Genomic DNA, 15,535 nt, shown 5'->3' on the forward strand with positions numbered 1-15,535 from the left:
CCGCTAATTCTCCTGAATTAGCCACCTGGCCTCTTCTCCTGTACTGCAGGAAAGGTAGAGAAGGTCTTGAAAATTCATTTAGTTTATATGCTTCATGTATGAGTTTTCAAATTAATGAGTCCTTTCCAGGGTCGACCCTGCAAATAATAGATGAAATTGTTTTGTGGGCTCACCGTGAGCTCAGGAAGAAGGGAAGCCAGAGGGGACGCGTCCCCAGCCCCGGCTGTGACAGGGAGGAGAGGGTCGCCTGTCCCTTAGAGGGAGCGGGGAATCCGGGCTCCCTGACACAGGGGGTGACATGCCGCCTGCAGGAGGTCGTGGCTTCCTCGGCTCCGTCTGGGGAGGCCTGATGCGCTGTGCTGACCACCGGCCCCCGGCAGGGATGGCCCTCAGATGGGCCAGGCGGTTCCCACCTCTAAGCCATCTCCCTGGAAGGGGCAGGACGGGAGCCCGAGGGGACTGTGGGTGAGGGGCGGGCAGGGTCCTGCCCAGCGACGCCTCCAGGCCACAGTCCTGGCTCAGGGACCCGCCAGCCGCCCCCCAGCCCCCCCCCAGGATGCTGACACCAGAGCCGCGTCTGCAGGTGGAGGGGCCGTGGCGCTGGGAGGAGGGGACACAGCCCTCCGCGGGTCCCTCCCAGGAGGGGCCACTGCGGGGAAGCCCAGGCTGTGGAGAGAAAAGTGTCCGGGCAGGACGGTGGCCGCGCGGGTCAGCTGAGGATGCCCGGGGGGCACTCGGGCAGATTCCTCCCCCGCCCCCGCCCCCAGCGGGGCGGTGCTGCCTCCTCAGCTGCGTGGGGCGGGGGGCCCGGGCTCCGGCTTGGCCTGGCACCTGTGCCTTGTTGGTGCGCAGGCCTGGCTGGGGATTGAGAGCAGCTGCGCTGTAGGAACGGGCGGCGTCTGCAGCCACAGCGAAGGGGCATCAGGCTCTCCCCGCGGCGTGGACGCCCAGCCCAGCCCAGCCCAGCCCCGCTCGGGACGGACCGGACCCCGTCGGAGTGAGTAGGACGCAGGACGGGCAACTGGGCCCGGGAGGTACATTCAGTTGTTGTCACCGTTGCTGCTGCTGCTGCTCTGATTGATCCTTGTGGGCGACGTCGCCATTGCTGCCGGGCTGGTGTGGGTGTTGCTGCTGCTGAGGTTGTTGTGGGGGTTGTGTCTGGGTTGTCGTGGATATTGTTACTGCTGGGTAGTTGTGGGTGTTGTTGCTGCTGCTGGGTTGTTGTGGGTGTTGCTGCTGGGTTGTCATGGGTATTGCTGCTGCTGGGTTGTTGTGGGTATTGTTACTGCCAGGTTGTTGTGGGTGTTGCTGCTGCTGGGTTGTTATGGGTATTGTTACTGCTGGGATGTTTTGGATGTTGCAGCTGCCAGGTTGTTGTGGGTGTTGCTGCTGCTTCTGGGTTGTTGTGGGTGTTGCCGCTGGGCTGTGGTGGGTATTGTTGCTGCTGGGTTGTTGTGGGTGTTGTTTCTGGGTTGTTGTGGGTATTGCTGCTGGGTTGTTGTACTTGCTGCTGGGTTGTCATGGGTGTTGCTGCTGCTGGGTTGTTGTGGGGGTCACAGCTGCCGTGGCAGCCCAGCGAGGACAGCCCTCAGACCGGCTCTGTGGCGGGTTCGGCTGTGAGCCCGGTGTCCAGGGACGGCAGCCAGCACTGCCATGTCCCTGCTGGTTCTAGAGAGTCTCCTGGAGAGGCGGGGCCAGCCGGGGCCCCAGGGGACAGCCACACTGGTGGCAGACACAGTGGGGAACACTCAGCAGCCCCTCCTGGTGTCGGGATCCAGCTCTGCTGTGTGCGGGCAGGTGGGCTGGGCCCCCTTTCCTTCCCGACTCGGCCTCCCTCTGTGTCTGAGAGCAGGCTGCTGGTGCGCCCTCGCCCCACACTGCGGCTGGACCCCCGGTGCCCCTTTCCCGACGGGAGCCCCTTTCCCGACAGGCCACAGGCTGGGGACTCCCAGGGAAGTCCCTCACAGGGTGTGCCCTCCCCAGCCCTGCCCCCTGGGCACAAGCCGTCCCCTCCAGGGACATTCTCTACCCTGATCACGGGACGTCTTCCCTGCCCCTTCCCCACTAGGCTGAACTCTCTGGGTGGGGGCCGTGCTCTCTCCCGTGGACGCCCCTGGCCGAGGGGACCGGTGGGGATGGTGACCTGGGAATTAGGCTTTGCCGGACACACCAGCCTGGTGTCTACACCCACGAGCCACCGACACGAATGGATGGGGGCTCTGTCTGGGTCTCACTCAGGCACATCCGGTCCCACCTGGTGGCCCTGGCGGGTCCCCTGGCCTTGCTCTTGCTTGGGGCCCTCACCCCCCTGACGCTGGAGGCCAGACTCCCCCTTGTGGGGAGATGGGCCTTTAGGGAGGCTTGGCGGTAACACAGTAAAGTGGATTGCAGACGGGGATTTGAAGGTGCCGAGCCGGGGCTTGAGGACCCAGGGAGGGTGCATCGTGAGTCCTGGAACAGCTGGCGCCTCATTTAAGCAAATCACCAGGCGTTCCCGTCGTCATCGTGGCTTATCGGAAACCAATCTGATAGTATCCACAAGGCCACAGGTTCAATCCCTGGCCTCGCTCAGTGGGTGAAGGACCTGGTGTTGCCGTGCGCTGTGGTGTAGGCTGGCAGCTGTAGCTCATATTGGACCCCTAGCCCAGGAACCTCCATATGCTGCGGGCATGGCCCTAAAAAGACCAAAAAAAAAAAAAAAAAAAAAAAAAAAAAAAACATGTCTTTTAAAAAAAGCAAATCGGAGTTCCTGTCATGGCGCAGTGGTTAACGAATCCGACTAGGAACCATGAGGTTGCAGGTTCGATCCCTGCCCTTGCTCAGTGGGTTAAAGATCCGGCGTTGCCGTGAGCTGTAGTGCAGGTTGCAGACGTGGCTCGGATCCTGTGTTGCTGTGGCTCTGATGTAGGCCGGCGGCTACAGCTTGGATTAGACCCCTAGCCTGGGAACCTCCATATGCCGCGGGAGCGGCCCAAGAAAATGCAAAAAGACAAAAAAAAAAAAAAAAAAAAAAAAAAAAAGCAAATCACCTCATGTATGTGTGCATTTATGTGTGTCTGTGCGTGTGTTTTCGTGTGTGTGCCTGTGTGTATTTGTGTGTCTGTGGGTGCGTGTTCAGAGCCCCCCATGTGCCAGTAGCAGACAGTAGAAAGTTGTTCAGCTCCCCCCACGGGCGCCCCCAAACCCCCTCTCCTTCCTCCCCGCCCCTTGTGCCCAAGGCGAGGGAGGAGGAAGCAGCCTGAACCAAGCGCAAAGCCCCGGGAGGGACTGTGCAGCCTGATCTTGGTGGCCGCGCAAACACCAGCCTCTTTGTCTTGTTTCCCTGGCACCTTCCAGAGGGCTGTTTGCAGTGGACTGGGGAGAAGGACGGCTGTGCTCATAAAACTCCACCCCAACCTGGCTTGTGGCAGCAGACAAAGAGGGTTCTTTGGGGCCTGGGGGAGGGAGGGGCTGCCCCCCGCCCCACCGCCCGCCTGCAGCAGCTCCTCTTGGCTTCTGGCTGCCCCGACCGTCCAGACTGCACGGCTGACGTCTTGCAAGGCCCCCGACGGCTGGCCGGTCCCCGCACCCTGGTGGGCCCTTGGCAGGCTCGGGACGCGCGACCGTGTCCAGGGCCGTATTTGGGCCGGAGCTGCTTGGTTCAGTGGAGAAGGAAGGACTCGGGGCCAGCAACACATGTCCCCCGTGGCTCAGCCAGGGTGTGGACAGGGAAGGGGTGAGGACTGACTCGGGTACAGAGGCTGGCAGCTGACTTGGGACCAAAGGCCAGAAGCTTGGGCCGAAGATGGGGAGCAGGAACCAAGGCCAGGCGAAACCAGCCCTTCCTCAGCCTGGACCCCAGGGCTCAGGTTCGGCCCAGGCCTGGTCTCTGCACCTCTGCAGAGCCACTGGGACGGAGTCCACAGGGATGGCGCCGGCTCCGCCAGAAGCCCTGAGCATCTGGGCCCCGAGTTCCCAGGGCAGCAGGAGGAAACCTGCCGGGAGCCCTCTGGTTGTGCCAGTTCTGTAGAGTTTGGGCGCTTGGGGTCTGGGGACACTCAGGACAGGAGATGTCTCCCCCTGGTTGGTGCCCAGGTGGGCCCTGGGTGGTCTGAACAAGGGGTGGCAGAGGGATGGTGGGTGTAGAGTCCACGGCTCCCTGGGTCAGTTGCGTCAAGTCTCTCAGCTGGGTTTCCACATCTCTCAAGATGGGAGATTGAGGAGTTCCCAACATGGCTCAGTGGTTAACGAATCCGACTAGGAACCATGAGGTTGCAGGTTCAATCCCTGGACTCAATCAGTGGGTTAAGGATCTGGCGTTGCTGTGAGCTGTGGTGTAGGTCGCAGACAGGGCTCGGATCCCATGTTGCTGTGGCTCTGGCATAGGCTGGCGGCTACAGCTCCTTCATATGCTGCGGGAGTGGCCCTAGAAAAAGACAATGAATGAATGAGTGAATGAATGAATGAATGAGGGAGACTGGTACTGACCTGAGCTGTGTTGTGACGATTAAATGAGGTAACCCTTGGGGAACCCCCTGGCATGAGGCATGGTGCTGCATAGGGGCAGGATGGATGCGGGTGTGCCTTCTGCCCTCCCTCCCTCCTGCCAGCCACCCTTCCTTCCATCCATCTCTCCATCAGTTCATTCATCCTTCCACCCATCCATCTTCTGTCCGCCCATCAACCCATCCTTCTATCCATCCATTCTTCCATCCCTCCATCCATACACCCTTTCATCCGTCCAGTTATCCTTCTATCCATTCATCCATCCTTCCATCCATCCTTCCATCCATTCATCCTTTTATCCATCCATCCATGCCTTCAAAGCGGGAATAAATAAAACCACAGGAGACTGACTAACACACATGCACAAAACTGTGTCATGGAAAGCGGTTTCTACAAGCAGCACTTGGGAACCAGTCCCTTTCACCACATTTCTCATGATCTCCGTCCCCAGTTTCTCTCTTCTCCCTCCCAGGCCAGGTCCACTCAATCCTCAAAATTTTTTGGCCACACATGTGGCGGGTGGAATTTTCCCGGCCAGGTGTCAAACCCACAGTGACCCGGGCAATGCCAGGTACTTAACCCCCTGCACCTCCACGGAATCCCTCAGTCCTCACCTTTAAACATGGGCCTCTTCACACACTAAAGTCAAGTTCCTCTTATAGCTTCTTTCATGTTGCAGTTCACCGTGGGCCCCTTCTCTTTGTGGACGCCTCTTCTTGTCCTCAGAGAGACTCTTTGTTCCTTTAAACCAAATGCAACGGCTGACTGTGCAGTTTTCAATGTTAAACAATTTTAGGTGCCTAAATAAAACACTGGCGTTAGGAGTTCTTGCTGTGGCTCAGCGGTAATGAGCCCACGAGGACTCGGGTACGATCCCTAGTGTCCGTGAGGACACGGGTTAAGACCTCTGGCTTTGCTCTGTGGGCTAGGGATCCAGTGTTGCTGTGAGCTGTGGTGTGGGTCCCACACGGCTCGGATCTGGTGTTGCTGTGGCTGCGGCAGCTACAGCTCTGATTTAACCCCTAGAGTGGTAACGTCCAGATGCCCCAGGTGTGGCCCTAAAAAAACAAAAAAAGAAAAAACAAATACTAGCATTAGCGTCCTCAAAAGTGCATTGTGAGCCGTTCTGGGTAAGGAATTTCATTTCAGTTTAGCAATATTTCCCAATTCCTGCAGTATGTACATATCATTCTTGTAATAATAATATGTTAATAAATACATTTCTTAGAAAAGTGGAGTTCAGTTTCCATTCCCTCGCCCTCTGCTCCTAAGACACTTATTTTTTCAAATTTGGAACATCTATGACTTTTTTTTTCTTTTCATGGCCACACCTGCAGCAAATGGAAGCAGGGACAGGGGAGGGGCCTGAGCGCTGGCTGGGAGGACACCGAGGGGACAGGGGCACCCGGAACCCAGCGGGTGTCTCCGTGGGTGGGGGCAACGAGGTGTGGGGATGACTCTCGGGCTCAGGGCTTGCCCCTGGGATCCTCTCTGCCCTTGGCCACCATCTCCCTGGGTGACCTGGGCGACCTGGGCCACGGTGCCGAGCGAGCCTCCCTCAGCCACAGCGGGAATAAAGCAGTGCCGCGATGGCACCGCCGTGAGGCCCCTTCTTCGCCAGGAGGCCCGGCCTGAGGGATGCTTCATCCGCGGCCTCATTCGGAGCCGCGGCCGGGCTGGCGGGATGCGCGCGGTAGGCGGGGGTCGAGGCGGAGCCCAGGCCCCTCCAGCCACAGGAGCGCAGGGCGGGGCCTCATCCCCACTGTCGCCGTCGCCCGCCTTCCGCTCGGGGCAGTTGCTCCTGTGTCTCCGAGCCCTTGGCGCCGTCGAGGTCAGGCCCTGCCCGATTCCTTCCTGCCCGCGGAGCCAGGGCTCCGAGCCTCTCGAGGGTCTTAGAGCAAACCCAGGCCTGCGCTGGCGGGGGGCGTCCGGGGCGGGCGCCCGGGGTCCGCCTCCCTCCCAGCTCCCAGCTGCGGCGTGGGGCGCCCCCGGGCCCGTGGGGACGAGGCCCAGCGGCCGCGCGCAGGGGCCCCGCGGACGTGCCCGCAGCTCGCCAGGTGTCCGGCCGCCCCCGTGCCCGCGGCCGGCACCTGCGCCGCAGCCCCAGCAGGGGGCGCCAGGGCCCCAGCGCGCGTGGCTCGGACCCGAGGTTCGGCGCCCGCCCTCCCGCCGCCCCGCAGCCCCTGCCGTCCCGCCGGCCGCGGGGACCCGAGAGCCGGGCGGCCGGTCTCAGGAGGCCCAGCGCGGGCCTGAGCCGCTTCCAGTCCCGCCGCCAGGCGGGCTCGCTTCCCCGGGGGGACCAGAGGCCAGGGGACTCCAGGTGCGGAGCCGTAGCCAGGCCAGCGTGACCCCGAAGGCGCGCGGTGAATAGTTTCCGCCCACGCGTGAGCCCGCCTGGTTCCTGTCACCCCAGGGAGGGGTTCCGGGGCCCCCAAACTCCCTGGCCCGGGGCTGGCCCCGCGCCCGTGCCCTGAGCCAGCCCTGCGTCCTGATGACCCCCAGGTCCTGAGAACAGGTGCGGCGTCTCCACCACCCAAGACTCTAGGGGGCCCAGGGGACTCCTCCGTGTCGGCAGTGGGAACCGTGGAGGAATTCCCCACCCAGAGGGGTGGCCTGGGCCACAGAGGGAGCTGGGCCACGCGTTCTCAGAGCAGCCCCTGACCTGGAGCCGCCCATGTGCCTGCCTCCCCCTGCCCCGCTTCCTGCCCTTCTCTGACCCCTCCTCCATCCCACCTGACCCCGGTCAAGGGGGGACAGCCATGGGGCTCAGGGCTGTGGCTCTTCAGAGCAGCACTGTCCCATGCTGCCCGGCACTGTTGCCGCACCAGGAGACCCTGAGGGTCCCCCCGCAGCTGCCAGCTCCGGGAGGAATGGGTGTCTGTGGACGGGGTGGAGTCCCCTCAGTACTGAACACAGCTTTCCCTGTGAGCAAACGGGGGGCAAGGCAGTGATCATACTACAGAAAAGAACGGGTTCCCCAGTGCTGCTGGTGGAAACTGCTTTCTGCTGAAGAGCTTGGTGTGTGTGTGTGTATGTGTGTGTGTCGCCTGTGTTTGATTTATTCCTGCCTTGAGGGGCTGGATGGCAGGGTGGACAGAAAGGTGGATGGATGGACCGATGGAGGGAGGGAGGGCAGAAGGCACACCCGCATCCATCCTGCCCCTATGCAGCACCATGCCTCATGCCAGGGGGTTCCCCAAGGGTTACCTCATTTAATCGTCACAACACAGCTCAGGTCAGTACCAGTCTCCCTCATTCATTCATTCATTCACTCATTCATTCATTGTCTTTTTCTAGGGCCACTCCCGCAGCATATGAAGGAGCTGTAGCCGCCAGCCTATGCCAGAGCCACAGCAACATGGGATCCGAGCCCTGTCTGCGACCTACACCACAGCTCACAGCAACGCCAGATCCTTAACCCACTGATTGAGTCCAGGGATTGAACCTGCAACCTCATGGTTCCTAGTCGGATTCGTTAACCACTGAGCCATGTTGGGAACTCCTCAATCTCCCATCTTGAGAGATGTGGAACCCAGCTGAGAGACTTGACGCAACTGACCCAGGGAGCCGTGGACTCTACACCCACCATCCCTCTGCCACCCCTTGTTCAGACCACCCAGGGCCCACCTGGGCACCAACCAGGGGGAGACATCTCCTGTCCTGAGTGTCCCCAGACCCCAAGCGCCCAAACTCTACAGAACTGGCACAACCAGAGGGCTCCCGGCAGGTTTCCTCCTGCTGCCCTGGGAACTCGGGGCCCAGATGCTCAGGGCTTCTGGCGGAGCCGGCGCCATCCCTGTGGACTCCGTCCCAGTGGCTCTGCAGAGGTGCAGAGACCAGGCCTGGGCCGAACCTGAGCCCTGGGGTCCAGGCTGAGGAAGGGCTGGTTTCGCCTGGCCTTGGTTCCTGCTCCCCATCTTCGGCCCAAGCTTCTGGCCTTTGGTCCCAAGTCAGCTGCCAGCCTCTGTACCCGAGTCAGTCCTCACCCCTTCCCTGTCCACACCCTGGCTGAGCCACGGGGGGACATGTGTTGCTGGCCCCGAGTCCTTCCTTCTCCACTGAACCAAGCAGCTCCGGCCCAAATACGGCCCTGGACACGGTCGCGCGTCCCGAGCCTGCCAAGGGCCCACCAGGGTGCGGGGACCGGCCAGCCGTCGGGGGCCTTGCAAGACGTCAGCCGTGCAGTCTGGACGGTCGGGGCAGCCAGAAGCCAAGAGGAGCTGCTGCAGGCGGGCGGTGGGGCGGGGGGCAGCCCCTCCCTCCCCCAGGCCCCAAAGAACCCTCTTTGTCTGCTGCCACAAGCCAGGTTGGGGTGGAGTTTTATGAGCACAGCCGTCCTTCTCCCCAGTCCACTGCAAACAGCCCTCTGGAAGGTGCCAGGGAAACAAGACAAAGAGGCTGGTGTTTGCGCGGCCACCAAGATCAGGCTGCACAGTCCCTCCCGGGGCTTTGCGCTTGGTTCAGGCTGCTTCCTCCTCCCTCGCCTTGGGCACAAGGGGCGGGGGAGGAAGGAGAGGGGGTTTGGGGGCGCCCGTGGGGGGAGCTGAACAACTTTCTACTGTCTGCTACTGGCACATGGGGGGCTCTGAACACGCACCCACAGACACACAAATACACACAGGCACACACACGAAAACACACGCACAGACACACATAAATGCACACATACATGAGGTGATTTGCTTTTTTTTTTTTTTTTTTTTTTTTTTTTTTTGTCTTTTTGCATTTTCTTGGGCCGCTCCCGCGGCATATGGAGGTTCCCAGGCTAGGGGTCTAATCCAAGCTGTAGCCGCCGGCCTACATCAGAGCCACAGCAACACAGGATCCGAGCCACGTCTGCAACCTGCACTACAGCTCACGGCAACGCCGGATCTTTAACCCACTGAGCAAGGGCAGGGATCGAACCTGCAACCTCATGGTTCCTAGTCGGATTCGTTAACCACTGCGCCATGACAGGAACTCCGATTTGCTTTTTTTAAAAGACATGTTTTTTTTTTTTTTTTTTTTTTTTTTTTTTTTTGGTCTTTTTAGGGCCATGCCCGCAGCATATGGAGGTTCCTGGGCTAGGGGTCCAATATGAGCTACAGCTGCCAGCCTACACCACAGCGCACGGCAACACCAGGTCCTTCACCCACTGAGCGAGGCCAGGGATTGAACCTGTGGCCTTGTGGATACTATCAGATTGGTTTCCGATAAGCCACGATGACGACGGGAACGCCTGGTGATTTGCTTAAATGAGGCGCCAGCTGTTCCAGGACTCACGATGCACCCTCCCTGGGTCCTCAAGCCCCGGCTCGGCACCTTCAAATCCCCGTCTGCAATCCACTTTACTGTGTTACCGCCAAGCCTCCCTAAAGGCCCATCTCCCCACAAGGGGGAGTCTGGCCTCCAGCGTCAGGGGGGTGAGGGCCCCAAGCAAGAGCAAGGCCAGGGGACCCGCCAGGGCCACCAGGTGGGACCGGATGTGCCTGAGTGAGACCCAGACAGAGCCCCCATCCATTCGTGTCGGTGGCTCGTGGGTGTAGACACCAGGCTGGTGTGTCCGGCAAAGCCTAATTCCCAGGTCACCATCCCCACCGGTCCCCTCGGCCAGGGGCGTCCACGGGAGAGAGCACGGCCCCCACCCAGAGAGTTCAGCCTAGTGGGGAAGGGGCAGGGAAGACGTCCCGTGATCAGGGTAGAGAATGTCCCTGGAGGGGACGGCTTGTGCCCAGGGGGCAGGGCTGGGGAGGGCACACCCTGTGAGGGACTTCCCTGGGAGTCCCCAGCCTGTGGCCTGTCGGGAAAGGGGCTCCCGTCGGGAAAGGGGCTCCCGTCGGGAAAGGGGCACCGGGGGTCCAGCCGCAGTGTGGGGCGAGGGCGCACCAGCAGCCTGCTCTCAGACACAGAGGGAGGCCGAGTCGGGAAGGAAAGGGGGCCCAGCCCACCTGCCCGCACACAGCAGAGCTGGATCCCGACACCAGGAGGGGCTGCTGAGTGTTCCCCACTGTGTCTGCCACCAGTGTGGCTGTCCCCTGGGGCCCCGGCTGGCCCCGCCTCTCCAGGAGACTCTCTAGAACCAGCAGGGACATGGCAGTGCTGGCTGCCGTCCCTGGACACCGGGCTCACAGCCGAACCCGCCACAGAGCCGGTCTGAGGGCTGTCCTCGCTGGGCTGCCACGGCAGCTGTGACCCCCACAACAACCCAGCAGCAGCAACACCCATGACAACCCAGCAGCAAGTACAACAACCCAGCAGCAATACCCACAACAACCCAGAAACAACACCCACAACAACCCAGCAGCAACAATACCCACCACAGCCCAGCGGCAACACCCACAACAACCCAGAAGCAGCAGCAACACCCACAACAACCTGGCAGCTGCAACATCCAAAACATCCCAGCAGTAACAATACCCATAACAACCCAGCAGCAGCAACACCCACAACAACCTGGCAGTAACAATACCCACAACAACCCAGCAGCAGCAATACCCATGACAACCCAGCAGCAACACCCACAACAACCCAGCAGCAGCAACAACACCCACAACTACCCAGCAGTAACAATATCCACGACAACCCAGACACAACCCCCACAACAACCTCAGCAGCAGCAACACCCACACCAGCCCGGCAGCAATGGCGACGTCGCCCACAAGGATCAATCAGAGCAGCAGCAGCAGCAACGGTGACAACAACTGAATGTACCTCCCGGGCCCAGTCGCCCGTCCTGCGTCCTACTCACTCCGACGGGGTCCGGTCCGTCCCGAGCGGGGCTGGGCTGGGCTGGGCTGGGCGTCCACGCCGCGGGGAGAGCCTGACGCCCCTTCGCTGTGGCTGCAGACGCCGCCCGTTCCTACAGCGCAGCTGCTCTCAATCCCCAGCCAGGCCTGCGCACCAACAAGGCACAGGTGCCAGGCCAAGCCGGAGCCCGGGCCCCCCGCCCCACGCAGCTGAGGAGGCAGCACCGCCCCGCTGGGGGCGGGGGCGGGGGAGGAATCTGCCCGAGTGCCCCCCGGGCATCCTCAGCTGACCCGCGCGGCCACCGTCCTGCCCGGACACTTTTCTCTCCACAGCCTGGGCTTCCCCGCAGTGGCCCCTCCTGGGAGGGACCCGCGGAGGGCTGTGTCCCCTCCTCCCAGCGCCACGGCCCCTCCACCTGCAGACGCGGCTCTGGTGTCAGCATCCTGGGGGGGGGCTGGGGGGCGGCTGGCGGGTCCCTGAGCCAGGACTGTGGCCTGGAGCCGTCGCTGGGCAGGACCCCGCCCGCCCCATACAGGGAGGAGCCGTCAGAGGGTTTGGAATCGGAGAATGATGGATCTGGATCTGATGGGTTGTGAGAGAACCACTCTGGTGCTGGTGGGAGCAACAGCAGAAGCAGGGGATCAGTTGCAAGGCGGCTACAGAAATCCAGGATAAACGGGGGAGTGGCTGGGATGGCGTGGGAAGAAGCAGGCAGAATTGGACCTGTTTTGAAGGTACATAAGAAACAATAGGATGTGCTGATGGCTTGAATTTACAGAATAAGGGGAAGAGTCAAGGAAGCCCCCACATTTATGTGTTTTTAATTTTTTTTTAGGGCTGCACTGGAGGCATACGGAGGTTCCCAGGCTAGGGGTGAGATCAGAGCTGTAGCTGCAGCCACAGCAATGCCAGATTTGAGCCGTGTTGTGACCTACACCACAGCTCAACAGCAATGCTGGATTCTTAACCCACTGAGCAAGGCCAGGAATCGAACTTGCATCCTCATGGATGCTAGTCAGATTCGTTAATCACTGAGCTATGATGGGCACTCCCATGTTAGGGTTTTAAAATCATTCTCATGGAGGTAGAATTTACACACAGTTAAGATTCACCATGTTTAATGTATAGTCCTACAAGGTTTTTTGTTTTTTTTTGTTTTTTTTGTTTTTTTTTTTTTTTTTTGTCTTTTTGCCTTTTCTAGGGCTGCTTCCCGTGGCATATGGAGGTTCCCAGGCTAGGAGTTTAATCGGAGCTGTAGCCGCCATCCTACACCACAACCACAGCAACTCAGGATTCGAGCCTCAGGTCTGTGACCTACACCACAGCTCCTGGCAGCACCAGATCCTTAACACACTGAGCGAGGCCAGGGATCGAACCCTCAACCTCATGGTTCCTAGTTGGATTTGTTAACCACTGCGCCACGATGGGAACTCCAGTCCTATGAGTTTTGATAAATTCGTCCAGTCATGTAACCATCCACCACCATCAAGATACAGATTCCGGGAGTCCCCTGGTGGCTTAGTAGGTTAAGGATCTAGGGTTGTCACTGCTGTGCCTCAGGTCACTGCTGTGGCACAGGTTCAACTCCTGGTCCTGGAACTTCCACCTGCCACACGAGTCCAAAAAAAAAAAAAAAAAAAAGGCCCCCCTGTCCCTTGGTCCCTTCCCCCAGCCCAGCCCCGGGCAAACACCGATCTGCTCTCTGTCCCTGCAACTTTGCCTTCTCCACAGCATCAGATAAATGGAAACACAATATGGAGCCTCTGGATCCGGGCTTCCTCCTCTCAGCATTGTGTGCTTTGGAGTCGCCATGGTGTGTGTGTGGCGCGTCCCTTTTCGTTGCCAAGAAGTCTGTGGACTGGATGTGCCTGTTTGCTTATCCACCCATCAGCTGGAAGGCGGGGGTTGACTCCAGCTCTTGTCCATTCTGAATAAAGCCGTCATAAACAGGTGCAAACAGATCTCGTGTGCGGACGTGCTCTTCTCTCTCAGACGATCTCAGGAGGAAGGTCGCTACGCGCGTGTTAACACGTAAAACAGTCAGCATGTTGTCACAGGGCTGGTGCCACACCGAACGCCCCCCAGCAACGCATGGGCATTCCAGTTGGTTTGCATGCCCAGCGTCACTTGATGTTGTTAGAACCCCGAGCTTCTCGAAGTGACCAGCTGGAAGTGAGGATGGCTGCCGTGTGCTGAGCTGGGGAGTTCTGTCGGGGGAGCAAGTGTGGGAGGGAATGGTGGGGTTCACTGGGGGTCGTGCTCCAGTTCGGATGTCCAGTTCTCCCTCTGACGCACTGGCACTCTGCCAGTCGGCCTGGTGTCCGCGGGTGAGGTCTAAGGCTCAGGTTTTGAGGATCATCTCACGGGCCCAGGCATCATTTCAATGAGCAACTTTGCGATGCTATGAGCACGACCGCCTGGGCACGGGTGGCCAAGCTGAGTGGGGAAAAGCCATTCTCTGCTCCTCCATGTGAAACCAGGCTGCCCAGGCAGTGCGGGGAGCTTGGGAAGATGGTGCCCTTGGCGTGGAGATGGGTGAGCTCGTAAGGGCACCACCAACAGAGACAATGGTGAGACTCCTTGAGCTGTCTTCTGGGCGGTGGCACTGACTGGGAGACTTCGAGCAGGAAAGGGAGAGGAAGGAAAGACTTGCTCCAGAGGCCACCTGAAACTACCTGGGGCCCCCTCTGAAGGTCCAAGGTTCTTGTGGTCAGGTATAAACCCAAAGCCTTTATCTGACCTACTGTTTCCATGACAACAGCAACAAAAAATTTCTGTACAAAACCCAGAAAGTTTTGTATAGGAGTTCCCGTCGTGGCTCAGTGGTTAACAAATCCGAGTAGAAACCTTGAGGTTGCGGGTTCGATCCCTGGCCTTGCTCAGTGGGTTAAGGATCCAGCGTTGCTGTGAGCTGTGGTGTAGGTTGCAGATGTGGTTCAGATCTTGCGTTGCTGTGGCTCTGGTGTAGGCCGGCGGCTACAGCTCCAATTCAACCCCTAGCCTGGGAACCTCCATATGCCACAGGAGCGGCCCTAAAAATGGCAAAAAGACCAAAAAAAAAAAAAGTTTTCTATAAATCTATTTTAAAACGGAGAGTTTGGAGCCGGTATATATATCTGTCACAAAGGCATTTAGCTGTAGTAAAAGCAGGTTTGACCAACAGTAGCTTAAAAGCACACAGAAGGATGGAGGTGGCTGTCTACAACAGGGGCAGCTTCTCAACCATGTCCTCACACTTGCAGCTTCTGAATCTTTGTTCACGGCCAATGTGGCACATCCATTTGTAGCCTCATGGTGACAAGATGGCTGCTAAAGCTCAGGCATCAGGTCTGCATCCAAGGCTAGAAGAAGGAGGAAGGTGGGAAAGGACAATGCCATCTGAATATGTCCCTTTTATCAGGAAAAAACAAAGTCTTCTCAAGAAACCAGCCATCAGACACCTGCTTGCACCAGACCTTTGCCAGGGACTGTGGACGGGAGTGTTTAGCTTTGCAGCCTCTGCGGTGGAAGCAGCAGCAGAGAGCTGCTGAATGGGGTCTGGGCTTAGTCAACCACATTACACCTGATTTACACGCTTGTTCTGGACACAGAGTGGAGGCAAGCTGGCCGGCCTCTGGCAGCGTGGGTATCAGGGTGGCGGAAGGGCTAAAGATCCAAGGAAGGAGGGTGGGGAGGAGTGGGAGCCCGTCCTCGCAGCCCGTGACTGAGGTCGTAGGGGTCACTGTGGCCAGATGGCCCCACCCTGAGGGCTGGGCCACGTGGGAAGTCAAAGGTGAGACATCTGCCCGCCCCTCCCCAGCACTTGCCCTGGAGGAGAGAGAGCTGTGCGGGTCTCCATGTGGCCTTGCCCCCAGGCGCGGCTCTCACCCCTGTGATGCCAGGGCTGGACCCCCATCCCACTGGGGAGGGGTCCTTGGACATCTCACACTGAGCTTCCTCGGGCCAGCGGAAGGTGCCCTGGGCTCAGGGGCTCCCCAGAGGCTGATTGCAAACTCAGAAAACGCAGCCTCACCTGAGTGTCCTGCATTTATGGGGTGACTTTTCCGCCCCAGCAGATGCTGCTCGGTGTCACCCCCTCAGGGGCTTCTGTCAGGACGACACCGGAGGCAGAGGGGTGGGGCGTGGAACAACTGAGACACGGGGAGCCAGAGACTCAGGGAGCCAGAGGGACAGAGACAGAAGGAGTGGAGCGCAAGTCCAGGAATGGGACGTGGGGGAGTGATGAGCAGGGGAGGGCCTGGGGACAGAGGGAGCTGAGACAGGGAGAAGGGCAGCAGATGGGCAGGAGCAGGGGGACTGAGGCCAGAGGAGCAGGAGGGGACGC

The sequence above is a fragment of the Sus scrofa genome, chromosome 3, assembly GCF_000003025.6.
Source record: "Sus scrofa isolate TJ Tabasco breed Duroc chromosome 3, Sscrofa11.1, whole genome shotgun sequence".
Taxonomy (NCBI): Eukaryota; Metazoa; Chordata; class Mammalia; order Artiodactyla; family Suidae; genus Sus; species Sus scrofa.